Source organism: Chrysochloris asiatica, unplaced genomic scaffold (assembly GCF_000296735.1).
Source record: "Chrysochloris asiatica unplaced genomic scaffold, ChrAsi1.0 scaffold00049, whole genome shotgun sequence".
In the NCBI taxonomy this organism is placed as follows: domain Eukaryota; kingdom Metazoa; phylum Chordata; class Mammalia; order Afrosoricida; family Chrysochloridae; genus Chrysochloris; species Chrysochloris asiatica.
In genome coordinates this window covers 6,967,779-6,974,298 of record NW_006408567.1, presented here as the reverse complement: position 1 = coordinate 6,974,298, position 6,520 = coordinate 6,967,779, and the positions used below count along the sequence as shown (strand labels likewise).

At 37.5% G+C, this 6,520-nt stretch overlaps 1 pseudogene; it reads right to left on the bottom strand.

The window, feature by feature from the left end:
* Window positions 1-868: 868 nt before the first annotated feature.
* Window positions 869-4,272, bottom strand: LOC102829703 (annotated as a pseudogene).
* Window positions 4,273-6,520: the final 2,248 nt, after the last annotated feature.

The following is a 6,520-nucleotide window of genomic DNA, read 5'->3' as shown; positions in this document are numbered from 1 at the left end:
CAGAGTTACCACGTATAAAATTATGAGTTCATTTTTAAATTAATAACTTGAAATTACCCCACCTCCATCCTAGTACATCCTTTCTTTTTATAAACAGCAAACATTTTGCTATTTTATGCATAGGATGGTAGACTTGTTTCAATATAAAAGTGCCAATTAACTTACAGATTTAAAAAATTAGATATGTAGTGCTACAACAAAAATCTATGTAGGAACAATCTTGGAGGCTACCAGATTACCTTCTTATTTACATATAAAGAATAGATACCTAATGGCGAGGAAGAGACAGAAACAGACAAATACTTACCGTTGTAAAATTGCATCTACCTTTGAGCTTATACTGCAAATGAGACATTTAAAATAGTCTTGTTGAGTCCCATCGAGTCGGTTCTGACTGTATAGGGTTTCTGAGGAGCAACTAGTGAATTTGAACCATCAACCTTATGGTTCAAATTGATCTTGCAGTATATTATCCCACAGTGTCACACCAGAACTCCAAATAGCCCTGTAGTCACCTACTTATGCCTATTTATTTTTTAGAAAAAGAAAAACTGCCTTCATGACATTCCTTTGTCCTAGATATCCACATTATCATTTGAAGCTTCAGAGTCAGGATCTTAATGTTATTCAAAAAATAAAGAAAATTCCCCCTCCCTTAGGTTACTCACTTCGCCCACCATAAGCCCTCTGGTTTCTTTTCCAGTTCTAAGTTGCATGATCATGTCCCATCTCCTGAGGTTTTTGTGTCCAATGTGTTGATCAGTTAGTTTAAAATAGATAACATGAATCAATTCTGGAACCATTACTAGGAGGAACACAAGCTTGTCATTATAAGCACATAGCAGGAAAGACAGAAAGAGCTGACAACTCAACTCATCCCTGGTTTCGGGCCTCCAAATTGGCAAAACTGGAGCTATGGATTTGTATTCTCCGTGCTTCTCAATCAGCGTGGATTAATGGGCTGCTCTTTGATTTGCCAGAGGTGCTGTAACCTGTAACTGCTTTCTTGGTTTTTCATTAAGACCATGAGTCAGAGCCTGATACCATAAAGGATTACAATTTTGAACAATTTGAAATATAACTTTAAATATATGATACTTATCAATAGGGTTGTCTTCATCATCAATAATTGTGGAATAACCTTCCAGAGCAGTCTCCTTGCGTCATCTTTCCAATCTTCATAATCTCCATCTTTATCAGCTTGATTAGCCAGAATCTTTAAGAATTTTACCCATCTTCATCAGCATCATCTTCACCATTTCCTAGTGCCTCTATTTCCTCATCATCTCTGGGTTCATCATCATCATCACTATCATTCTTGTGTCCTGGATGACAAGCTTATGCTCTCTTTAATCCATCAAATAAAAGGATAAAAGCTAGCAAAATCTGTCCAGAAACCTGACTTAAAACGTGTGGTATTTATTTGATATCAATAAGAGTACGTAGGCCTAGAACACGCAGCTGTATGTCTGTGAAGTGCCAAGCAACAATTAACTTCATTAAGCCACTGTGTAATAAAATGATTTGTAACTGGTTCCAGATTATTAGGGAAGCGAAGATTTTCTTAAGTATTGAGCAGTAGATGAGGATTATAAGACAAACCTGTAATAGCAACTTTCAGGCACATGGTTTAAAGTTCACTTGTCTTAGCTCTGGTCAGTTGCTCTAAAGCCGCTTCCATGAGTAAGGGAATGTACTGATCAGTGTGACGCCCTTTGCACTGTAGAATGATGACCTCTAACAATTTTGTTACACAGCATTCTACGTCTTCGCCTGCAACTCTTGTAAGAAACTTTTTGCACCATTTATTGTTTGTTGTTGGTAGGTGTCGTCGAGTCAGTACCGACTCACAGTGACCTTATGCTCAGCAGAATGAAACATGGCCTGGCCCTGTACCATCCTCACATTCATTACGTCATTTGAGCCTGTTGGTGCTGCACATCCTGTAGATCATTTTAAGATATTTCATATCAGACAGAAGTATATCTGTATCAACTGTTGTGTAATTGTAAAGCAGAGGCATATCTGTAAAGTATTGAAATCCATCTTGCTGTAAGACCTCAGATACAAAGAATAGAAGTTGCCTCATCTGTGAAGATACTTGTAGACTTGTCAAATTATGCACTAAAGAGATCACTTCATAGAATTCTAAAACATGCTGTTATAAAACAATATCAATGACTTAATTTGTAAGTAGATCCCCTCAAGTTGTTGGGCTATCTCTTTATGATCTTTAACTACACTGAAAAGTGTATTGGTTGTATTTAGAATTCCCATGGAAGTGGCTGCTTTGTCATCACTCCCTTCTTCATCTGATCCAGTTTGGATTAGTTGATTAAATGTCATTGCCAAATGTTGTGTCATTTCTACTGCAATAGCCGTAACTTCTTGATTATATCCACAGATCATTTCCTGAAGGACATTAATAAGATAATGTTTTTCTGTTTCTCTTATAATGTGAAACAGAACCTGCATTACAAGTCTTATGAAAAACATGATGTATTATTTAGCTTTTTCTTGGTTGCTGATCAACACCTAAAGTGCAACTGGAGCTTCTACGTTCACAGACATTGCTCTGACATCTTCTTGTCAGTTGTAAGGCTGTTTGGAGGTTTTGATCACTTTCAAACTTTACTTCACAAAAATAATGGAGAACCCAGCAAGCCCTGACTCTCATGTATCCTAGTTCACTGCTGAAGAGAGGTAGCACGTGATTCTGCAACATGTATTTCATTTGTTCTTCGTAGATCATCTTCTTCAGAAGTATTTTGGCTAAAGGGCCAATCATATGCAGGGCTCCATTTTTCTGTTCCAGACAAACCAGATGCTCAGGTGCTACTGAGCTGGTCTAAGTGCCTCTCACTGTGCACACGGAATGGCTGCACTCTGCAGCAGCAACCCGCCAAAGGAAAGAACACAATGTTTCTTTTAGCATGAAACCCCTTTCTTGAGTTTTTACCATAGTGGTCTTATACAATGTTTGTCTTATTTTGATTGACTGATTTCACTTAGAATAGTAGTCTCCAGGCTCATTCATGTTATGAGATATTTTGTTCTTTTTTGTGTCCTTTTGCTATAATAACACTGTAATTGTAAGCACTTTTCTGAGTTCTCTGTTGTTCTAATGAGCTATCAAGTCCATGGTTGCAGTTGTTGAGTGCTGTCAGGTCGATCCTTCAAATTTGTAAACAGGTGAGGGTGACTTACTTGGGAATCCTGGAGCTTGTGGCTGATGTCTAAAGTGAGGGCAGGTTTATGGAGTCGTAGTGTGACACTGTAGGCATTGTAAGTAATGGACTGCTAACCACAAGGTTGGTGTTTAACCCACCAGCTGCTCTTCAGAAACTCTTTTTATAGTCACTACGAGCTGATAGCACTTAGCTAGAACCGACTTGATATCACTTAAGTACAACAAAGCCCTTAACTTGTGAAATTTGACTTAGTTCTAAGTAGTTTGTATCAACAATCATTACACACCTCTGCTATAATCTAGTGTTTATAAAGCAAGTCACCGTTAGTGCAAACTAAAGGTCTGGGGATGACACATAGTGTAGCTATTGGGAGGGATAGTCCTTGAGAACGTTTGTTACAGATTATTACATATTTTATTAACAATTTTTAAAAGGAAAATTTCCTCATATAATAACTTTAGTGTAGAGGTTTTGTAACTTGAAATAAATGTGGCTTATAGGCAGGGGCATAACATATGTAGCACTATACAGGGGTTCTCCTAATATTAGGCTACAAAAGTACACGGATAGTGGGAGTTTTGAAGTAAAGGATCAATGAAGTCTCTTGTCACTTTGTCGGGTTAACTAAGTCAGTCACAAGCCTAAGGTTGTCAGTGAAGGGAGGACCAAAAACCAAATACCATAGTGTGAATAGTGTCAAATTCTTGGCTTTGAGTTCTAAAATAAGGTTTTTAAATTCTTATTTAGACTCCATAGTCTGAAAGTCACAACCCTTTAATTTGTAAGGTCTGAAATTCTTGATTTAGAAAAGTACATCTAGATGTGGGTTGTTTTTAATTTTTTTTCTTGATACATTTATTAAAAATTAGACTAATGGTCTTGCGGCTCAAATCTAAGGCTGTGCTGACTTCCACAAAACATGACTAATTGTAAGGGACTCATCACAGCTACACTTTGGACAGAAATAAAAGGTAAACAGAAGTGAATGCCAAGAGAGGACCATTTGAAACACAATCCTCTTATAATTATTACTTGCTAGAAAATGACATTTAACATTATTTACAATTATACCAACATTCATGGAGGCCTAAGTGTGCAATATGACCACACGAAATCTTCATACTTCCCAAACAGTTTTATATTTTAGCTAAGAAAGTCAGTAACCAGAGCAAATTTATTTTTCACAAGCAGAATTTTTAGGTCCATTCAATCAGTTTCATATCTTTTTGGGTCTTCTCATTTGCGGATGGGAGGAGAAACTGGAGCCAGGTTCTTCAAATTGTACATTCACATGTGATGCCAAATCTTCATACGCTGTCCAGTTTCTTTAAGATAAATGGAGTGACTTGCAGCAAGGCCACACAGATAAGAAAGTTCCATATGAAGAAGATCACATCCTCACGCATCTTCGGTTTATTTTCCTCCGGGTCCAGCTTTGGTGGTAGGCCCTCAATCTGGAACGTCGTGGTTTTGCCTCAACGACTCCCAGATGTGACCTTCTGCTTTCCTCAGTAGCTGCCAGGCTCTCGATGTCGGCCGAATATATGTGGTTTTAAAGCACACTTTGCCTTCAGGACTTAGGATAGAGTTTCTCTCACAATCAATACTGCAGTGGAAGATATGAGATGACCAAAAGCAATATTTCCTCTAGAAAGAATGAACAAAATCACTTACTGGAAAACTGCTTGCCACCTTCTGAAAAAGTGAAACTCACTTTTACCTATCATGCAGTAATTTCTAAAAAAAAAAAGAAAACAAGTTAAAAAATAAATTTGTATATGAAAATTCTTAACAGCTTTATTCATATTTGTTATTGTTAGGTGCTGTCAAGTGAGTTCTGACTCATGGCAGTCCGTTGCACAACACAACAACACATGGCCTGGTTCCACACCATCCTCACAATTGTTGTTACATTTGATTCCATCATTGCTACCACATGTCAGTGTATCTTGTTAGGAATTTTCCCCTTTTTTTTATTGACCCTTCACTTTACCAAGCATGATGTCCTTCTCCAGATGTCTAAAACATTATTCATAATGGCAAAAGATAAATAAAGGAAGTAATTCAAATGCCCATTAGGTGACTGGATAAATAAATTGTGGCACATTCATACAATGCAATAAAATGAAACTATTGATACATGTCAACATGTGGATAAATCTCAAAAACATGACACTAAGTGATTGAAGCCAGATCCCAAAGAATACACACTGTATAGTTCCATTTATTAGAAATTCTAAAGCACACAAAACTCATCTATCAAGATAGAAATCAGGAAAATGATTGCCTAGGGGTGGGGACTGAATGGAAAGGGGCCTAAAAATGTGTGGAGTGAAGGAAACGTTCTAATCTTGATAGGGGTGTCAATTACATAGTTGTGTACACTTGTTAGAGTACTGATGTGGTACTGTTGGATAATGCTCTGAACTTCAATGTTGATTTGAACTACAAGGTCGGTGGTTCAAGTTCACCAGCCACTCCTTGGAAACCCTATACAGGCTTGCTATGGATTGTAACCAACTTGACAATAACAACAATAACAACAATACACTTGTTAAAGCTAATTTTTGCACTAGAATAAATTGTGTTGTTGTTAAGTGCTGTTGAGTCATATTCAACTCATAGCAACCCTGTATAGGATTTAGGAGGAGCACCTGGTGAGTTTGAACCTCTGAATTTCAGTCTAGTGCTTATCTTACAACACCACACTATTCCAATAAAAGAAAGAGAAGATAAAAGTCAACCAAGCAGTCTTGTTGTTGTTAAGTGCCATTGAGTTGGTTCTGACTCAGCGAATGTGAATAGAGTTTCTAAGGGTTTGAACTGCTGACCTTGAGGTTATCAGCCCAGTGCTTATCCTCTACCCAGCAGTGAGGAGATGATTGGAACAGAAAGGATTCTGGTACGTGTTGGAAATACCTCTCTCTCTAGACTTGATGACCATATTTGTTCTCCTTCCTTATGAGTGTCCAACATGCCATCTCAAGCTTAAGTATGCTGCTGAGGTGCCCAAGTGGATGAGCAGAGAAATGCCATAAAACATTCCCAGGGAGAATGGGGCTGGGGAACTGAGATCTGAAATGACTGAGTTATTTTATTTTATTTTTTTGTAGTAAATGCATATGGAAAACAAAACATTTGTCATTTCACCATTTTTTTTTTTAACGTGTACAACTCAGTAACATTGATTCAATTCCTCATGTTGTATGACAATCAAACACAAACCATTGAGAGTTGTTTCCAGTTCATGGTGACTCCATTTTTTTTTGAGAGAAGAATTATGTTCCATAGGGTTTTCAATATCTGTGACCGACCAGGAATAGATTTTC